The 19,650-nt window shown below is 51.1% G+C and overlaps 1 protein-coding gene across 20 annotated transcripts in view; it reads left to right on the forward strand.

The window, feature by feature from the left end:
- The window catches only part of CSGALNACT1 (chondroitin sulfate N-acetylgalactosaminyltransferase 1), a 321,323-nt gene that overhangs the window by 220,686 nt on the left and 80,987 nt on the right, over positions 1–19,650 (forward strand). For 7 of the 20 annotated variants that reach the window (XM_043893972.1, XM_043893970.1, XM_043893968.1 and 4 more), the window contains one exon: positions 2,379–2,465. The exons of 7 other annotated variants lie outside the window; for them this stretch is intronic. The gene's annotated coding sequence lies outside the window, so the exon portion shown is untranslated. Of the gene's footprint in view, positions 1–2,378; positions 2,466–13,901; positions 14,073–14,802; positions 14,939–19,650 lie in introns of those variants that run through there. 6 more of the 20 variants (XM_043893984.1, XM_043893982.1, XM_043893983.1 and 3 more) reach the window with 3 other exon arrangements.

The following is a 19,650-nucleotide window of genomic DNA, read 5'->3' on the forward strand; positions in this document are numbered from 1 at the left end:
GTCTTGTGCAGAGCAAAAGTTTTAAATTTTGATGCCATCCAGTTTGCTCATCTTCCTTTTATGCATCATGCTTTTCAGCGCCAGTGAAAGAATGCTTTGTCTAGTCTTTGATCCCAGAGATTTCACCTGTGTTTCTTTTTCTAAAAATGCTAGAGTTAATGAAGTGAAGTGAAGTGAAAGTTGCTCAGCCATGTCCAGCTCTTTGCAGCCCCACGGACTGTACAGTCCATGGAATTCTCCAGGAGAGAATACTGGAGTGGGTAGCCTTTCCCTTCTCCGGCAGATCTTCCCAACCCAGAGATTGAACCCAGGTCTCCCGCATTGCAGGCGGATTCTTTACCATCTGAGCCACAAGGGAAGCTGTGTGATCCCTTTTGAGCTAATTTTTGGTCAGCATGTTTTGGGGAAGGTGGGGCTATGGATAGTCAATTGCTGTGGCACCTTTGTTGAAAGGACTGTGTGTCCTGCACTGAATGACTCTTGCGCCTTCGTGAAACCCCCTTGGCCACATTCACGGAGTCTGTTTCAAGTTCTCTGTCTCGTTTCCTTGGTTTGTGTGTCTGTCCCCATGCCAGTGTCACACAGCCTTGCTCACTGTAGTCGTGTAATAATTCTTGAAATGGGTAGACTGAGTCCTCTCATTTTATTGTTTTTCACGATGTTTTAGCTATTCTTGTTCCTTTGTGGCCTTATATAGTTAGAATAATCTAATATGTATGTATAAAACAATTCTGAGATTTTTTAGGGGAGTTGCAATAAATCTGTATATCAGCTTGGGGAGAATCTGTATCTTCTATGTTGAGTCTTTGAATCCATGTATGTTTTCCAATCCATGCATCCATTTACTTAGCTCTTTGAATTCTTTTATTAGCATTTTGTAGTTTTCAGCATATAGGTTGTATATATATTTTGTTAGATTTATACTTGTATTTCAGTTCTTTGAATGATTGTAAATGCTACTGTATTTTAAGTGTGTGTCTACTTGTTCATGAATACAATTGATGTTTGTATTTCCTAGAGATGACCTATCATGTCATCTGCAAATATGGACAATTTTATTTCTTCACTTCTAGCCTGTCTGCCTTTTATTGACTGTTGTACTAGCTAGAGTTTCCAGTACCAGACCCAGTAAAATTATGAAGGTGGACATCCATGCTTTGTTCCCAGTTTAGTATTTCACTGTTAATACAATATTAGTTTCTGTAGATATTCTTATCAAGTTGATGAAGTTCGCTTATTCTTAGTTTTCTGAGAGTTTTTTTTTTTTTTAAACCATGACTGGGTATTGAATTTTGTCAAATGTTTTTTTCATGAGATGGTGTAATTTCTGTTCTGTAGCCTGTTAATATGATGTATTACATTAGCTTAAATGAATGAGTTCAATCTGCTATTTTGCAGTTGGAATCATGTTTAGTTTCTAAATTTCCAGACATTGAGCTGGAGTGTTATGTTTCCCTCAGTTACAAGAAACAAAACCTCACTTTTCAGTTGTTAATCTGGGAATATTAATCCTTGTTTACATGACTGCAAATGTTTAAAATGTTAATGTTATTAATGGCCATTCAGTTGAACCAGTGATTTTGAGGTTGAATGTATATTTTTCTAAGCCTTCTAATCAGGAGAGTTCAGTTGCTGAATCACGCATTTCAAGAAGGTCTGTTTTCAGTTAATAATCAACTTCTATCCCAGTTTTTACTGCTGTCATGGGAACAAAAGTTGTAAATTACCGAGTTATCTCGGACCCTTGAGTTTGGAAACGTTTAAGGAGCAGCTTAGATGTCATATCCTTCTTTGAGGTGCTGGGAAAGCATCCCGAAATATTTTTGCAGGTCTTTAGCTGGAAGGCTCACTAATTTTTCCATAAAATTAAACATGGGAGAGAATACTTCTTTTCTTATTTATTGTATGATCTAGTTTACTCATGGATAACAGGCACGGGACTTGTAATTTGGAAATAGGCCTGACATTTTTTAATGTACTAGACACCTGTCTCTTTTCACATTCTTTCCCTCACCACAGATGGCTTTGAGCCTTTGCTATTCTCCTTTATAAACCCTCTGTAACATGAGAGTTTCGAGTTATATTTTATTGGGGGCAAAATGAGGACTATAGCCTGGGAGATATCTGCTCAGATAGCTCTGAGAAACTGCTCCGAAGAGGTAGGGGTGGAATCAGTATATATGTGATTTTGGTGAAGAGGGAATGCATGCAATCAAGCACGTATTTTTTGCAGATTTCTGCTAGCATGAGAAACAGTCATCACCATAAGGATTTCAGTGTTTTTCTAGATAGGAGGAGATACAAGAATTGGGCTTATAAAATCAGCTCCTGAGAATATCTATCTGAAGACCTATCCTGCCAGTTTTCCCAGAGCTCAGAGTGGCTCATTCTTGGTCTCCACGCTGAACTTCTTCAGGGGGTGTCGAAGGTCAGGAGCTGCAGCATGTGATCTAATCCTTCTAGAGGTACGTGGCAAGAGCCAATTTGTAGCTGACAGCTCCTCTGCAAGCTTGCGGCCCTCACCTGTTTTAACCAGCATCTTGTAGCCAAGTCGCGCCAGACATATTTTGGCAGCTTTCTGTGATCAGAAACTTCTTCTAGGAGGAAATATTGTGAAGTGCAGTGGATAGACACAAAATATATTGTCATAATCACCAAAACTGTTTGGATTGCCAGCTCTCCACTTGACCCGAGGAGGAAAAAATATTGCTGCATGCAGGATTTGTCCTAATCAACAGCCTATTATTACTATTTGATTTCTTTAGTCATTTTTTATGCCTCTAAAAATTAAACTGTTATTCCCTATGAGAGAGTTTGGTCACTTGGGGCTTTTCCATTTCTGATTCAGTTTTCTATTCCTTCTGCTGTGAGTTCTGCCAATAAATAATTCTTTTTGGATTTCATTTAATCTTCCCGGATCCTGGCGTAGCAGCCTCTGCAGGGTCATGATCCATGTTTTTCTCCTGCTCACAGGCCACCATCTGCAGCAGCTCAGTCGGCTGGCATTTGATTTCCCTGTAGTTCTTTTCTTTGTTATGTAACTGCTGTCCTGCAGCTGAACATCGTACCCAACTCTGAGCTTGGCAATATCAAGTATGGTTTTTTTCAGACTTTATTCTAATTTTCACACCTCACTGAATAGGATTTGTTCCCACATTAAACTTAACGTTAATTTAGACCTTTGGAAAAGAAGGGGGACTTTCAGTGGCTCAGTGGTAAAGAATCCGCCTGCAATGCAGGAGACACAGGAGATGTGGGTTTGACCCCTGGGTCAGGAAGATCCCCTGGAGGAGGAAATGGCAACCCACTCCAGTAATCTTGCCTGGAGGATCTCATGGGCAGAGGAGCCTGGCAGGCTACAGCCCATGGGGTGGCAAAGAGTCGGACATGACTGAATCGACTTAGCAGCAGCAGCAGGCTTTGTCGAGAGGGAGAAAAAAGAAGGAAACAACCCAGTAACAAAAAAGGATTCATGTTTTCTTATAAGCCCAAGCTGACAGCCTCAGTGTAGAATTTACAGTAAACCAGAGTATTGACCTGGGACGTGCCATCGAACTGTTTTCCTGGGAATAAAAATGAGAACTCGGGCATCGGCAGGAAGCAGAGAGTTTCCGAGGGGCTGGCTCTTCCATTCCCTCCAAGAGAAGGGCAGGGGCTGCTGGAAACCTCGGGGGACCACTTGCTGGAGGGGTGCATGTGGCATGTTCAGGGGTGCAGGGGTGCTTGAGCTGAGTCAGCTGCAGCCAATGCACAGAACAGAGGGAATCCGAGATTTGCTCCCTGCAGACGAGGCCCTCAGAGCAGACTGAATTTAGTTGCAAAAGACAGAGATTTTTTTCTTTCAAAGAAGTCACTGTTGACATACAGTTTCACCTTGGCTACACTTGGACTTCCTTGATAGCTCAGTTGGTAAAGAATCCGCCTGCAATGCAGGAGACCCCGGTTTGATTCCTGGGTTGGGAAGATCCCCTGGAGAATGGATAGGCTACCCACTCCAGTATTCTTGGGCTTCCCTTGTGGCTCAGCTGTTAAAGAATCTGCCTGCAGTGTGGGAGACCTGGGTTCGATCCCTGGGTTGGGAAGATCCCTTGGAGAAGGGAAAGGCTACCCATTCCAGTATTCTGGCCTGGAGAATTCCATGGACTGGGTAGTCCAGGGGGTTGCAAAGAGTCGGACACGACTGAGCGACTTTGACTTGGCTACACTCTCAGGAGGTGAGATGTTCAGGCCTGCAGCCAGTAAACCTGAGGAGGCCTTATTTTGGTTGATACTAAGGATTCTCTTTTCACCCCTCCTGCTTTTGAACATCCTACCTTGATGTTTTTTAGAAGTTATATATAAGCTTTGTTTTCCATATATCTTAATTTTTCCCCCTCAGTTGGATTGCATATTCCTTGAAGAAAAGGATCTTTAAAAAATTCTTCTATACTCCCATTTCAAGGAGCATTCTAAATATATTTTTTCTTTGTTTTGTGTAGATGTGAATGAATATTCTGGCAGGCTGAGTCGTTATTGTACGTCATCTAGAAAGGTTGTGATTTGGGGCTTTAAATTTTTCCCTCCCTCAAATCAAGAAAATAGATATCTGATCCGTTAGTAGCATGTCCTAGGGATTAGGGAAGTAATCTTGTCTGTGATGACTGATCAAATTGATCATTGTCATGTTTTTGTTGAATGGGAATGGCAGCTTCACCAAGTGCCCACTGGCTGGAGTTCTTAGAGCCCAGAGCGCAGCCCAAGTTCTGGGTTTGACCTTGAGCCCCGCCGACCTCTGTGGTGAAGGAGCTGCTGTGGGGAGAGACAGAGGTGTGGCTGCAGCCTGAGTCGTCCTGGCGGGGATGTGGGGTGCTCCGCGGAGGCCCCCCAGGGAAACACTGTGCTGAACAGAACTCCGTGGCTTGTTCTGGGAGGCTCTTCTTGTCACCAACCCCGTTCTCACTAGAGAGTCTGGGTGGAGAGGTCTGAAGTCCTGGAACTTCACAGACAGTTGCTTTTCTCTGCTTGGCTTTTGGGCTTCCCCGGTGGCTCAGCTGGTACAGAATCCACCTGCAATGTGGGAGACCTGGGTTTGATCCCTGGGTTGGGAAGATGCCCTGGAGAAGGGAAACACTACCCACTCTTTTTGGAAGCAAGAGTTTAGCCTCTGGATTATGATAACTTCTATTTTTGTTCAGTCGCTCAGTACTGTCTGACTCTTTGCGACTCCACGGACTGCAGCACGCCACACTTCCTGTCCTTCGCCATCTCCTGGAGCTTGCTCAAACTCGTGTCCATTGAGTCGGTGGCGCCATGCAACCATCTCAGCCTCTGTCGTCCCCTTCTCCTCCTGCCTTCAATCTTTCCCAACGTCAGGGTCTTTTCCAATGAGTTGGCTCTTCGAATCAGGTGGCCAAAGTATTGGAGCTTCAGCATCAGTAACATCTATATATTGTGGTTATAATTTTCAAGTATAGAAACTGAACTATAAATACAAAGTCTGTTACTTTCCTGTGTTAATGAAGGAAAGAGTTGCAGTGCGGTCTTTCTGTGCCCTCCTATTTGCGATACTTACTAGTCAGTGCTGGGGAAGGGGTGTGTGTGGTGATGATCAATTGAATGTTACTCAGAGGCCAGATCCTAGGGTCAGATGAAGCAGCAGGAGGCAGAGGGTCTTTTTTATTTGGCTCCTGCCCCCCTGCCTCCTGTCTTGGGTGAAGGTCTGCCGGTCTCATCTGCCACATGATGTCACGGGCTGCCCTCCATCACGCACCTTTCCATCACCCTTCTCCTTTGCAGCTAAATTAGAACACACTTTCTCTCCTCATTGTCTCCACCTCCTCGCTGCTCTGTAATCCGCTCTAACCCACCTTTCACGCCCATCAACCTACTAGGCGAACTTTTGCTGAATAACCGTGACCTCCTTTTTTCAGTTCTTTTAGCTTGACAGCTCAGCGGCAGCTGACATTATTTTGCATCCTTCTTCTTAAAAGTATATTGTTAAAAATTTCAGACTTAAATATTTTATTAAGAATATGACAGCCCCCATATACTCACCACCCACTTTGTGTGCGTGCAGGCGTGCTAAGTCGCTTCAGTAGTGTTTGACTCTGTGCGACCCTATGGACTTCAATCTGCCAGGCTCCTTTGTCCATGGGATTCTCCAGGCGAGAATACTGGAGTGGGTTGCCATTTCCTCCTCCAGGGGATCGTCCCGACCCAGAGATTAAACCCGTGTCACCTGCATCCCCTGCATTGACAGTCAGGTTCTTTACCGCTAGCGCCACCTGGGAAGCTGCAACTTTAAGAAACAGAATCTGGACACTGTTGACCCTTGATTCCTTACAGGTTCCCAGGCTCTCTACCTTGAGGGGTAACTGCTGTCCTGACCCGGTATCTGTGAGGCCCCAGGGCTCAGTTTATTCAGCTTCCTCACCTAACTTCCGTCAGTTTCTCCAGACACAGACAGGAAGGCATCCTTGGTCATTCTGTGTCTTTTTTTAAAAAAAATTAATTTATCTATTTTAATTGGAGGCTAATTGCTTTACAATATTGTGGTGGTTTTTGCTATACATTGACATGACTCAGCCACGGGTGTACATGTATTCCCCTGTCCCGAGCCCCCCTCCCGCCTCCCTCCCCATCCCATCCCGCTGGTTGTCCCAGAGCACCGGCTTTGAGTGCCCTGATTCAAGTTATTCTGTGTGTTCTGTTTGTTGCCATGAAGACATGCTGGGGAGAAGCCAGGCTGTGTCAGCAAGAGGCTATCAGAACCTCGTATGTGGATTTGGGTTTCAGTTGGATGACCTGCAGGCGGGTCTGAGGGGGGCGGGGGAGGTTGGTCCAGATCCGATGCTGTCCGAAAGTGGAGGTTCCTCTGATGAGGCACCTCAGTAAACCTTACCTGGGGGGTGGTGGCTCAAGTGAGGAACTGGGAAAGAAGTAGCCATCCGTCATTCTGGCCGAGAAAGCGGGTGTTTGGTATTTCGTGGGTGACTCTTTGATTTTGTCTGTGATTAGACAGAATTAAGAAGTGGCCTTATTTTTTCCTTATCTTGATCTCAGAGCCACCTTGTGGGCGACTGGTTTTCTTGAGATGGTTTATGTCCAGTACGAGTGTACATGGCCTTGCTGGGGGCCCGGGGCGGGGGGCAGGGGGCAGCTTCTGAGTGTCAGAAGTTGCTTTCTTTTTTCTTTTTCTCGGTTCTGGACAAGCAGAGAAACTGCATTCAGGCAGATGGAGACCGCGAGATCAACTGTGTTACAAGGTTAGTTTGCAGGACATGGTTTCGCTATCACGTGGCAGAAATGGCTGATCTGATACTGAACCTCAGACAGGCAGACCCCCACTGACTCGTGGACGGCCAGGGGAAATACAAGGGGCCAGGGCCCTTACCTCCGATGGTAACAGAGCAGTGGACTCGGAGCCCCTTGGGGGTCCCTTCCCGGCTCCTCCGCAGGCTGCGGTCCGTCTCCTGGCTGTTCTGCGCTGGGTTCCCACGCTGGTGCGGGGCCCAGGTTTCCTTGCTGCTCTGTTCTCTGCGCACGTTATCCTCTCCAGCCTCAGCGGGTGATGACGTCTGTACACTGATGACCTCAGACCCTGTGCCGTCTCCAGGCTAGGCTTCCTCTTATTCCCCACCTCCCCCTGGAAGTTCAACTTAACACGTCCAAGGCCACATCCATACTCCCCTCTCTAAACTCCACCTTCCCAGGTTCTGCTCAGGAGCCTGCTCACATGGCCCCACGCCCGCTCCAGACACCCCGACAGCCCGCACAGACCATGCGCACCGTGTTACTTCCCACCCCCAGCCCTGCCATGGGGCTGTTTCCGCCGAAACACTCTTCCATCCTTTCTCTGCCTTGCTAAGCACCCCCCTCAGAGTCTTGGCTCAGGCGTCACTTGAGGCAGAAAGCCTTTTCTGAGCCTTCCAGGCCAATCTGGCTGCCCCTGTCTGTCAGTCCCTTGTTGCCTTGCTTCTCTAGCCCAGCAAAAAGCTCATGGTTTATCTGTTCATGTGTCTGCCTCCTGCGGGAACTCTAGCTTATTCATCTTTATGTCTTGAGATGTATCTCTACATCTATACTTTGTACTTAATGTGTATGCACTTACACTTATTTCTAAATGCAGACATGTAGATACAGGTCTGTGTGATACAGGTAGCTGATGTCTTGAACTTGGCTTGCCGTACGTAATTCATTAGTTTCAGTACATGCTTGTTAACCAGCTTGTTGTCTAAAGATTCCATTAGCATCTTGTCCAGTCCTGGAATGACCAGAGCTTTGCTAATTTTAGTATGAGAAGAGTGAACCAAGTATTTTTTATCTGGGGGTACTTTACTCAGGATATAATTTAGAAAAGTAGAATCTAGATTGACGTTTGTTAAGTCCACAGTTCCCCCCCCCATTGAATTGTAGGATATTTTTGAGAATGCTGTATTTTCATTTCTAATTGACATTTCTATCACCTAATTGACATTTCTAACTGGGTGATGACTCCTGAGAGTGTAAGTAATCTCTTTATCAGTCAAAAAAGCATTTTTCTTCTTATCTATACATCTTAAATGAATCTGTAAGTTCAAAGTTAGGGGTCCTTAAACAATGGCTCTTCTCACTCTGAGTTAAGAGAGTGAAAGCTTCTGGGTGGAACCCAGGCTCCAGCCCCTAATCCCGTGTTCTCTCCTCTCGATCCCGTCGGCTCTCACGGACAAGGGTTGGGGGTGGGATTGGACAGGGGGCAGCTCTATGGGACCGGACAGCAGTCCCTCCGCAGGCAGCAGAGCGGAGCTGCCACAACCTGCCCCATCACGGGGCCTGACCGGGCACTCGGGTTGTGGGCCGGGGCTCTGGACCCGTGGGACTCAGCCGTGCGTCCCGGGCCGGCCACTCCGGGTTGGCAGCTTGTCCCCAGGCACCGACTACGACCCCCTGAGCAAGGTCTCTGGGAGTCTGGGCTCAGCCTGTTGATCCAGACCACACACCGAGCCGTCTATCCGGAGGTCTGTCTGTCTGTCTCCGGGGGAGGGGAGGCCTGTCTCGGCACACCTGGGGCCAGGTGAGGGATGGGCAGTGCTGGGGGCTGGGGGGAGCAGGACGAGAGAGGAGCAGGGAGCCAGAGGTGGGTGCTGGTGATCTGAGAGCAGGCTTGGCCTTGCACTCCCTGTGGAGACCAGAATTTGTTTTCCTCGATCATCAGCTCCGAATGCGGTGTTCTCCAGCTTTGTTCCTTTGACGTTTCTGCAAGTTCCCTGTGTCAGTCACGGGGAAGATAAAAGCAGCGATGATCCCACCCGTTGTGAGTGTTTCAGTTTTGTACCCTGCAAAGCAGCTCCCCATTTGTTTAAAGAAAACTGACATTATTTTTTCATGAGCTCTGCAGCTGGGATTGTGTGCCCTTGAGGGAGACCTTGACCTTGCAAGTGAATGAGAAGAAGAATAGGAAGCTTCTGTGCTGAAGTGGGCGAGGGGGCGGGGGGTGGGGGCTCCCTTTTCTGAATTACTGGAGAGAAAGAACAGTAAATTATATGTGCTGCTAAGGTCTGAAGGTGTGGTCTGGTTTGCGCTTTGCCCTCTTTCTGGATTCCCTGGCTGGCACGCTGGTGACTAGGGCCGGGTGGGGGTGGGACGCCCCCCCCTTTCATTCTTTTCAGCATCTTTCATCTGACTCTGAAGCTGAGGTTGTGGAATGTTTGACAGAGGTGCCCTTCGTTTTGTTACGTTTTTGCTTATGTCAGTCCTATCCGGGAGCCAGAAACTTGGAAATAAATATCAGCCAAAGGTAGGCAAGCCACAGGGTCAGCTCTGTAGCTAAGGAAGCTCCTTAAAAAATCTCACCTCATTATAGGCTTTTAATAGAGATGAAGCAACACTCATTAAAAGAGGAGCTTGTCTCAGACTCACTTCTCCACAGGATAATTGCCTTTGAATCAATCGTGAGACCCATTAGCTTGGTTTCAAGAAAAAAAAAATTCAACTCTTTTTTTTCTATGTGGAAGGAGCTAATGTTAAAAAAAATACACACTGCTATATTTTAAATGGGTAACCAACAAGGACCTACTGTATAGCACGTGGAACTCTGCTCACTGTTATGTGGCAGCCTGGATGGGAGGGGAGTTTGGGGGAGAATGGATACGTGTTTATGTATGTAGGGCTGAGTCCCTTTGCTGGTCACCTGAAACTATCATGACATTGTTAATTGTCTATACTCCAGTACAAAATTAAACGTTTAAAAATAAATAAGGACTGCGACAAGGTCATGGAGTTTTCACCTTGTCTGGAGCACGTGAAAGAAAGAGGTTTGAACACCCAGAGGCACACTCGGAGAGACACAGTCCAGGAAGGGGGAGGGGTAAATCAGGAGTTTGGGATGAACGTACACACTGCTGTGTATAGGAAATAGATAATCGTCAAGAACCCACCGTATCGCACGGGGAGCGCTATTCAATATCTTGTGATAACCTGTAATGGAAAAGTGTCTGAAAAAAAAAGTCTACAAAAAACTAGACACTTTCAATGGTGCATCGTGAGAATTCTTCATCTTTTCCCCTTTTAAAAATTAAGACAATGGGCATCCTTACTGGTGGAGCTGGAGTGGGAGTGGAAAACCTTGACTCGGTCTGCATGTTATAGATCCATGGTCGTGGAGGGGTTCTCAGCTGGGCCATGTGGAATCGTACCCTGGAGCTTCTCTGACCCTTCCAGCCGGAATCGCATGGTTCATCTCCTCTGAAACACAGTGGCATCCCTTGTCTATATGAAAGATGACTGACCGCATCCCCTGGCAGCTGGTGGGGTCCTCAGCCCACCCCTCCTCTGACCTGTGGTCATCCGAATGGTCTCACTCGATATGCACTCAGTCACTGGGTGGATAAAATTCATGTTAATCGTAACATCGTTGCTGAATTTCAGGAGCTGTTTTCTGTCCCCTTGTTACTATGGAGGAAATGGTTGTCATGAGGGTCCCACGTGCCACTTTCTGGTGGGACCAGGTGGGTGCGTGGGGTGGTCTCAGAGCCCCACGTGCATAATCAGAAGGTTTTATTGTTGTTTAAAAACATTTTTTTAAACCCCAGGAATAGCTCCAGTACCAGCAACTAGAATTAGAATGCTGCTGTGTCAAATCATGTCCTTTCAAGCTATTGGAAAATTGCCTTTCAGAAATACCCTAGAAGGATCAGAGATTTCTCTCAAAAACAGTACCAGCTGACGTTTGACCAGGGACCTGGTGGGTCCCCGCTTGGTTGAGTTGTGCCTATGGTCCAGGTGGGCAGTCTGCTTCCTGCTTGGCCGGGAAGTATACTCCCCAGTACCCGAGTGATGTCCAGGAAATGTGAAGACACCCCCTGTGCTGTCCTGATGCCGGGGTGCCATGCTGAGTCTTCACAAGAGGTGACTTTTAAAAGCCCCCCTGGGAACCTGCCCAGGGTCCCCACCTCTCTGTTTAAATGCAGTTCGGGGAAAGCTTTCCAGATACACTACAATTTTCTTCTCGTTTAAAAAGTAAACCAGACTTTGGGGGATGACAAGGATGTGAGGGAGCTACTTTGATTTACAGGGTGGGCTTTCCTGGTGGCTCAGACGGTAAAGAATCTGCCTGCAATGCTGGCGATGCGGGTCCAATCCCTGGGTCAGAAAGATCTCCTGGAGGAGAGCATGGCAACCCACTCCTGTATTCTTGTCTGGAGAATCCCATGGACAGAGGAGTCTGGTGGGCTACCGTCCATGGGGTCACAAAGAGTCAGACACGACTGAGTGACTGACACTTTCAGACACTCGAGGGTGCAGGATAGAGGTGGGGACCAGGCATCCCAAGTCCAGCATTCTGCTTCTGACAGTGCTTTATGCTGGCCCCATCACTGTCTCAACAGCAGCTGTTTCTTCCAGGCTCACCTTTCTGGTTGGTGAAACGATGGCGATGCCAGATTGACCCCCCTTCCAACCCTACGGCCCCCACCTCAGTGACCGGGCCCCACCTCAGTGACCGGGCGTGTCCAGAACGAGACCCCTCCTTCTGCTGGCTCTCCCCATGAGCCTGTCCCTTCCCAGAGCTCCACCCGGCACCCTTGTCCTTCGTGGACGCTCCCTCTCCCGTGTCAGGCCGCTCTCCAGTCCAGGTCCAGGAGGTGGTACCAGACAGACCTTTCTAGAACTCCTCTCCCCCACGCTGAGGGCTGCAGCCTCTACTCGCCTTACCCCACCCCCGCAGAGGTGCGCTGGCCTCGGGCGCATCTGCCTCCTGCCGATCGCCTTTCTCCAGGGCTTCTCAGCACCGCCCGTTTGCTGAAATTCAGTTCCGATCATGTGCCTCCTGTTTAAGCAAGGTAGACGGCTGGCTGACCGATGCCTGTAGGCTACCGTGCAAATGGCCTGTGGCGACAGGAGGTCTGTCTCCGCACAGACCCTGTTACGACGCCGTAGACCAGGTGGCTCAAACAGCACGTGTTTACTTCTCACAGCTCTGGAAGCCGGAAGTCTGAGGTCAGGGTGTCAGCCCGGCCAGCTCCTTGTGTTCGGCTCCCCTGTTGCACCAGCCTCACTCCCTGGCCAGGGTCTATGCTTTCCCTCTGCAAGGCCCGGGCCTCTGTTAAAAGCGCAGTAAAGGGTAGAGAAGGGCTCTCCAGGTGGCTCAGTGGTAATGGATCCGCCTGCCAATGCAGGAGACGCGGGTTGGATCCCTGGGTCAGGAAGATCTCCTGGGAAGGAAATGGAAACTCACTCCAGGATTCTTGCCTGGAAAATCCCATGGACCGAGAAAGCTGGCGGGCTGCAGTTTGTGGGGTCACAGAAGAGTCGGACACGACTTAGTGACAAGAGCAGCAAGTGATAGAGACGTCACAGGGCCCAGTGATGGAGAGACAGACAGCAGAGCCATGCTGCCTAGGCTGGAGACCTATTTCTACCCTTCCGTTGCCGGGTGACTTGAGCCAGTTGCTGGGTAACCTCTGCCTCAGTGACTTTACCTGCAAAATGGGTACAATGTTAATAGAACCTACCTCATCGGAGACATCAGAGAAGCAGGAAGAAGACGCAAGTCGAGTGGGGTCCTAGACAGGAAGGTTTCCAGGAAGGGCAGGAGATATTTTAAGAATGAAGCAGAGGAATGTTAGTGGAACATTAAGAAATATTAAACTGAAAAACAAACTTGGATTAGATAAGCACCCTGTGTCTCATTTATCTCATGTAGAAATAGGACAGTTTTCATTGCTGGTAACTTTCTTTCTAGGAGTGATATCTTGAAACGCTTTTAGCTAATCCCCTAGTGATCCCCTCTGTGGAAATGGTGGAGGCAGGAGAGGCCTGGTGTCCGGGTACAAGCCAGGGGACGGCGGGGGATACCAGTGGAGGGCCTTGTGGTGTGGTGGGCCGCAGCTGGACTTTAAATATGCTACAGGCCTTGCTGTCTCAGTCCTGTCCGGTAATGACCGCTTTCTGGAAGCACGCACCTGTCTGTGTGCTGATGCCTCCTTGTCGGTGGGAAAGGACTGGTGGGAGAACCAGGCAGAGTCAGGTGGTCGTTTTGTCTTGACTCAGGACAGTGGTCCTCTCCTTAAGCCTCTGGCTTCAAACAAGTCAGCAGAAGGCGTTGCTGGACTCTGCATGGTGGGTCCCGGCACTTTGGATTCAGGATGTGTCCAGGGGTTGGTGGCTCCTCTGGGGCCGTGGCAGGGTTGCTGCTGCGCTCACCCGCTTCTTCCCGGAGCCCTGGGGCGGCCACACTCACACATCACACGGCTGATGCCCGGGGAATGAGTGCCACCCCTGGGAGGGGGCGGCTCGCTTGGCCACGGGGTGTCCACGGGGTGTCCACGAGGCCAGCGGAGAGCCGTGGGTCGCCACTGTTTGCCCTGGCATGGGGTCTCCCCCAGGGGGGCCCAGGATGGGGAGGAGAGAGGCGACGTACACCCCTCCCCGGTTCTCACCTCCAGATCCAAGCCCTGCTATCTCACGCTCTCAGCGGCTGGTGTCTGGATCCGCTTCGCCTCGGCAGCTGTTGATCGTCGTTGGAGCGCTTTCCCTGGCGCACGTGTTCTCCGCCTGCCTGCCCTTCCCTGTGGCCCGTGGTTGCCGCCTCCCCTTTGCCGCCGTGGCCTGGTTCTGTAAGTGTGGTCCCTCTGTCTGTGCTCCGGGGTGTCGTGCTGATGGGCGTCGACGCCCTTTGGGGGTGCGGAGGCTGCCGGCCGTGTGGGAAAGTCTCGGATCTCTCCGAAGTCCGGTTTCCAACTCTCGAGATCAGGATCACCAGCTCACATGAGGTGCAGGGGAGACGGCAGAGGATGCTTGAGGGGCAGTGATTCTCGGAAGGTCCCTGGGGGAGCCCCTGGGCTGCCTGAAAGGCCACCAGGTCCCTGCCTTGGACTTCTCACCTGCTCGGCATGCAGGCGCTCTGTGTCTGGAAGTGTTTTCAAGACGCGGGCTGGGGTGCGGCGGAGGCATCTGGTGACGCTCATCTCTCATTCTCCTCTTCCCCGCCCTCCTCCGATCTGCTAACAGGTGCCCGAGAGCTCAGCTTCCCCCTCGCTGCTGCCCTCCTTGCAAGTGAGCCTGAGCGCCCACCCCCACTCTCGGCCTCCTCAGCTCGGGGAGGGTGACTCACGCCTCCCACCTCCCCTGGGAGCTGGTGTTTACCACCCAGCGACTCCGCCCAGCATCTGCGTGGGGGCCCTGCTTGCCTGCCGCTCAGCTCGGAGGGCTTGGCACGGAGCCCTGCTCACTTTTAATTAGTCCTCTCTGTGTTCATCACCGGCACGCCTTTTCCCGGAAGCTGGGCTGTGTGACCTTGGGACGTGGTCTCCCCAGGGTTGCGCTTCCCTGAATCTCCAGCGATGTCACTTGCCAGGGTGGCTTCTGCCTGCACGGGAGCACCTTAGGTGACGCGTGGTGATGGCCACTGCATGGGCAGCCCCTTCACCAGCCTCTGGAGGACGGAAGGGAGGACTCGGTGTTTGGCAGAAGAGAGCTCGTAGTGAGTCCAGCCAGCATCTCGGTTAACTGACCAATGTTTTTCTCCTTTCGAGGAAGAAATTCCACTTGCTGGGGTGCATTTTAGTTGCGCCGTTTTAAACCTGATATGTGGGGATGGGCTCCCGGCATCTGTTCAGAGGCCTCTGGCTGTTGCAGGCGTGTTCTGTCCCCGGACCTAATGGGGGGCCCCAGCAAGGCTCGCCCCAGGCACGCCCGGGATCCCTGTTATTTCCAGGGACGCTGTGAGTTTGCAGAACTGCTAAGGGGATGCAGACATACAAACCACAGCTAAATGGGGAGACAAAACATGATAAGGAAAAAGTACTGCTCTGTACCATGTCTGAGAGGCCAGGCAAGATCCACTGGGCGCTCAGAAGCAAGAAAAATTTGACAGGTCGGGTGCAGGAGGAGGGACGGGTCTCAGCAAGCAGTTCAGGATTCGTGAGGGTGGTGAACGGCCCAGCTTGGGGGGGGGGGCGGGGGTACGAGCAGGGTTTGGCATCAAGGCTGAGCTGGATTTGACTTGGGGCTTGGCTCCTTGCCAGTTCTGCACCAGGGGCAAGTGACCTCACTGCTCTCAGCCTCGGTGTCCTTATTGTTAAGGGGATAATGAGAACCAGCTCCTGGGATTGTTTTGAGGATTAAATGAGATAATGTGTATAAAGTGCTTAATCTGGGGTCTGGCCCAGAGCAGATGCTCTCTAAGTGGGTGTGATGGATTGTATGTGCCAGGAGGGGCTGGGAGCCTGGTTTCTCAGGTGGCCCCACCAGCCCCAGAGACCCAGCGGGGCAGATGGAGACAGGATGGGTCTCCCTGACAGCTGACTCAGCCCTGCTCTTACAGTTGGGGCATCTTCTGGCCAGGAAGAGGTTCTTTGTGGGCCAAGACCACGCAGCGCGAGCCCTGCGTTCTCGCGTGGAGCCCTTCTCTCTCGTCAACCCTGCCTCCAGGTTCCAGGGCCCCCACCTGTGCCGACTGACCCCCTTAGATGCTCCTGAAACAAGGGCAGAGGTGGCAAGATGGTTGGAAAGGAAGATCCATGTGTATTTCAGGAAGACCCTCTCTTTCAAGCATTCACCGGCAAATTAGAAGCCAGAATCCAAAGAGATCAACGCAAAGGGCTGGCCTGTTTCCTGGCTTTTCAGCTTTCCGAGTTGTGACTCATCTCTCTGCATCCATTTTCTGATTATCAGACCCTAGGTTTTTTTTTTTTCCCTGCATTTCCCTGTCTCTGCTTTAAAGTAGGGAAAAGGGAGTCAGAAGTATTCCTTCCGAGCAGCGTGGAGATGATGGGGCTGGAGGGGTGCCTCCCAGCAAGGGGCTTTCCATCCCTCTGGGCCGTGGGGAACCCCCTCTGGATCTGGTTACAGGGAAGACCCTCAGGGCATCTTGAAGGCCATGAGGTTCAGGTCCTCCAGGGTGGAAGGGGGGAAGCATGCTCGTGGTGGGGCCAGGCAGTGTCCCGGCAGTTGGTGTTGGAGACCCTGGGATGGAGCCAGGGGTCCAGAGGCAGGAAGGTCACCCCGCAGACTGGAAGCCTGCACTGGTGGATGGGGCTGCAGTTTTGTGTCCCAGGAACACCGGAATGAAAGGCGGTGGGAAGGGCAGTTACGTGGGAGCCAGAAACAGGTCCCGGGGGGCCCAGGATGGTCCATTAGGGTGAGAAGACATTCAAAGCATTTTTTATGATTCATTGTTGTCGAGATATTGTTTTGTGAACACATAATGCAACAGTCCTGTAAGATTGGTGCATAGCTTGTCAATTAATCCATTAGACATTTGGTCCTTGCCCACTGGTCATGTCCTGCTGGGCATGCCGTGCTGTTTATGTCCATCAGCTTGGAGACCACTGATCCGGGGGTGGAGGAGGAGCGTGGCCCTCGGAGGCCAGTTCTGTCGAGGGCAGAGCCTCGGGCCGGGCAGCCTGGCGTCAGGCTGGGGAGGCTGCAAGGATGCTGCCCGACCACACTGATGCTGTGATGTCTGGTGCAGGCTGTGCCGCACTGGCCCTCACCTGGTCCTGTGTGGACAGCGACACTGATCTTCCCTGCACTCCTCAGCTGCCGTCAGAAGCACCCTGAGGCTGACAGCGCTTGGCACAGGATGGGTGCTGCTGACTCAGGTCGCCTGGAGAAGAGACGCTTGTGTTGCAGAAAGATGTGCGATGCCTGAGAAGTGTGGCTCCGCAGCTCCCAGGGGAGTGATTTGGGAAGAATATGCTCATTTTCCGGCCGTTTTAACGTCCCTGAAACATCTCAGCCTAAAGTGGCAGATGTGCACTAGAGGCAGCTTGCTGTGGACCTCACGATGCTGCGGCAGGAGTTGCTGGTAGAGACGCATCTCTAAGAGACCGGGTGGGAGAGAAGTGTGTCCACAGGAGGCAGAGAGGCGGGGCTGGGAGCTGGGTGTCTTCAGCTCCCGGAGTGGCTTTGGTCTGCCTTTTGCTGGATTCTGCACAATTACCCGCCCTCCTGCGTGTAGCCTCAGCCCCTCACGTGTGCCCCAGGCTGACGGGGAGGCAGGGATGCCAGGCCATGCGGGAGCCGCCCGGTGCACACAGGAGCTAAGTGGAGGCGGAGAGAATTCTCCATGCAGCGCTGAGGCGGGCTGAGGGTTTGTTGTTGTTCAGTCGCTCAGTTGTGTCCGACTCTCTGTGACCCCATGGACAGCAGCACGCCAGGCCTCCCTGTCCATCACAAACTCCCGGAGTTTACTCAAATTCATGCCCATCGAGTCGGTGATGCCATCCAACCATCTCATCCTCTGTCGCCCCCTCTCCTCTTGCCCTCAGTCTTTCCCAGGATCAAGGCCTTTTCCAGGGTGAGGCTTACAGAGCCATTTTGTATATGTTTCTGAGAGCATCTGAAGTCTCTCTGAATAAGCCTCCTTGCACGATGCCGTCTCCACACACATTCAGGATGGTGTGCTTATCCAGGAGATAGGACCTCGGTTTATGCTCCGTTAGTGCAGCTAATCCTGCCACCTAGGCTGGGCCGCGCCCCTGCCGTCAAAGAGCCGATTGTCTGTGCCCCCCGAGGAGCCACTGCACAGGGCAGCCTGGGGCCCTGGTCCCCCCGCTTCCTGGCTCAAGACACGCGGCTGGTTATCTTCCCCTCCTGCCCTTCTGGCCGGGCGTGTGCACAGGGTAGAGATGACCCCTGGGCTTTATGGCCACTCCCTGAACGGGCTTCTTGTCACTCAGGCCTGTCACCGTCCTGAGTAGGGCTGCCAGGCCTGGCCTCACCACTGAGCCCGTGACCCTTCTGCCTGCTGCTGTCCTGGCCGCGTCTCACAGCTGGGCTTGTCCTGCGGTCCTCAGCGTGTGTGAGCTTCTCAGGCCACTCGTAGAAGCCCCTCGGAAGGCTCTCTCTGCCGCAGACCACAGCCCTGCTGACCGAAATGTCCACTGGGGTCTGTAGAGTGAAACTGGGACATGCATCTTAAGAGCGCCTCTGTCCTGGCTTTGGAATTTGAATGTCTACTGTCCTCACCCTGGACCAAAACTTAAGACAGGTCTTCATTTCAGTCTCAGAATTTCCACTCTAAGATGCAAGGATACACAGTGCCTGTAGCCGCTTGCCTATCTTAATGAATGTTGTGGATACCTAACATTTATTTTAAGCTCTTGTCATTTTGAAATTTATTTTTTTATACTTCTCAACCCCTATCCCCCATACATTTGGTAGGTGGGAACACGGCATTAGCGATGATATCTGTCTCAGTGTAGTTTGCCTGTTCAGGGCTCGTGTTGTTGGCAAGGGGCTGCATTCCTCTGCAAGCTCATGGGGTTGCTGCTAGATGTTGTGCTTCGTTCACTTTTCATCTCCTGTAACTTCTTGTCAGCAGTAACTAGTAGGTGCTCAGTGACAGCGAGGAGGAATAGCGACGGCATCCTGGATTCTTCCCCTTCTCGGGCCCTCACTGTGCTATTTGGAGGCCTGGGGCTGCCCCGGACGCCTGCTGGTCAGCGCAGGATGTCAGAGCTGTCAGACGGCTTGCAGCTGGAGTCTGAGAAACCCACCCCATGGCTGGGCCCCTTGGCTTAGGCCCTTGTGTCTTTCAGACTCTCGGCCTTGAACGTTCAGAAAGAAATTCTTTAAGCAGCCCCCTGCCTGCATACCCCAGGGCAGAGCTCTCAGGGTCAGTCTGTCTGTCCCGAGAGCCCTTGTTCAGCCTGAGAGTTTGGGGAGTGACCTTGCGTCAGGTGGGCTCAGCCCAGGGTGATCTGGCGAGCACTTCAGTGTGGTCTGCCCTCACAGCGGACCTTGGAGGAACCTCCGCCTGCCCTTTCGTTGCTCAGAGGTTGTAAAAACAGCAGCGAAGCCGCTGAGTTTGGATGTCCCTTCAGTCTAATCAATAAGTGCAGTGTTTTTGGACGGTGTGCGTCACGGAACATCCCTGGGGATCTGGCTGGGGCAGGGAATCACTGGGGCACGCTCTTGGGAAGGATGGACGTTTGACACGAAGGTGGCAACGAAGTAAAAGGGCTTCCCTGGTGGCTCAGACGGTCAAGAATCTGCCTGCAACGCAGGAGGCCTGGGTTTGATCCTGGGGTTGGGAAGATCCCCTGGAGAAGGGAAAGGCAACCTACTCCAATATTCTTTCTTGGGAAATCCCATGGACAGAGGTGCCTAGTGGGCTACAGTGCATGGGGTCTCAGAGAGTCGGACACAACTGGGTGAAGTGAAAAGAAAAAAAGTATTACTTCTCAG

This window comes from Cervus elaphus, chromosome 32, assembly GCF_910594005.1.
Source record: "Cervus elaphus chromosome 32, mCerEla1.1, whole genome shotgun sequence".
In the NCBI taxonomy this organism is placed as follows: Eukaryota; Metazoa; Chordata; class Mammalia; order Artiodactyla; family Cervidae; genus Cervus; species Cervus elaphus.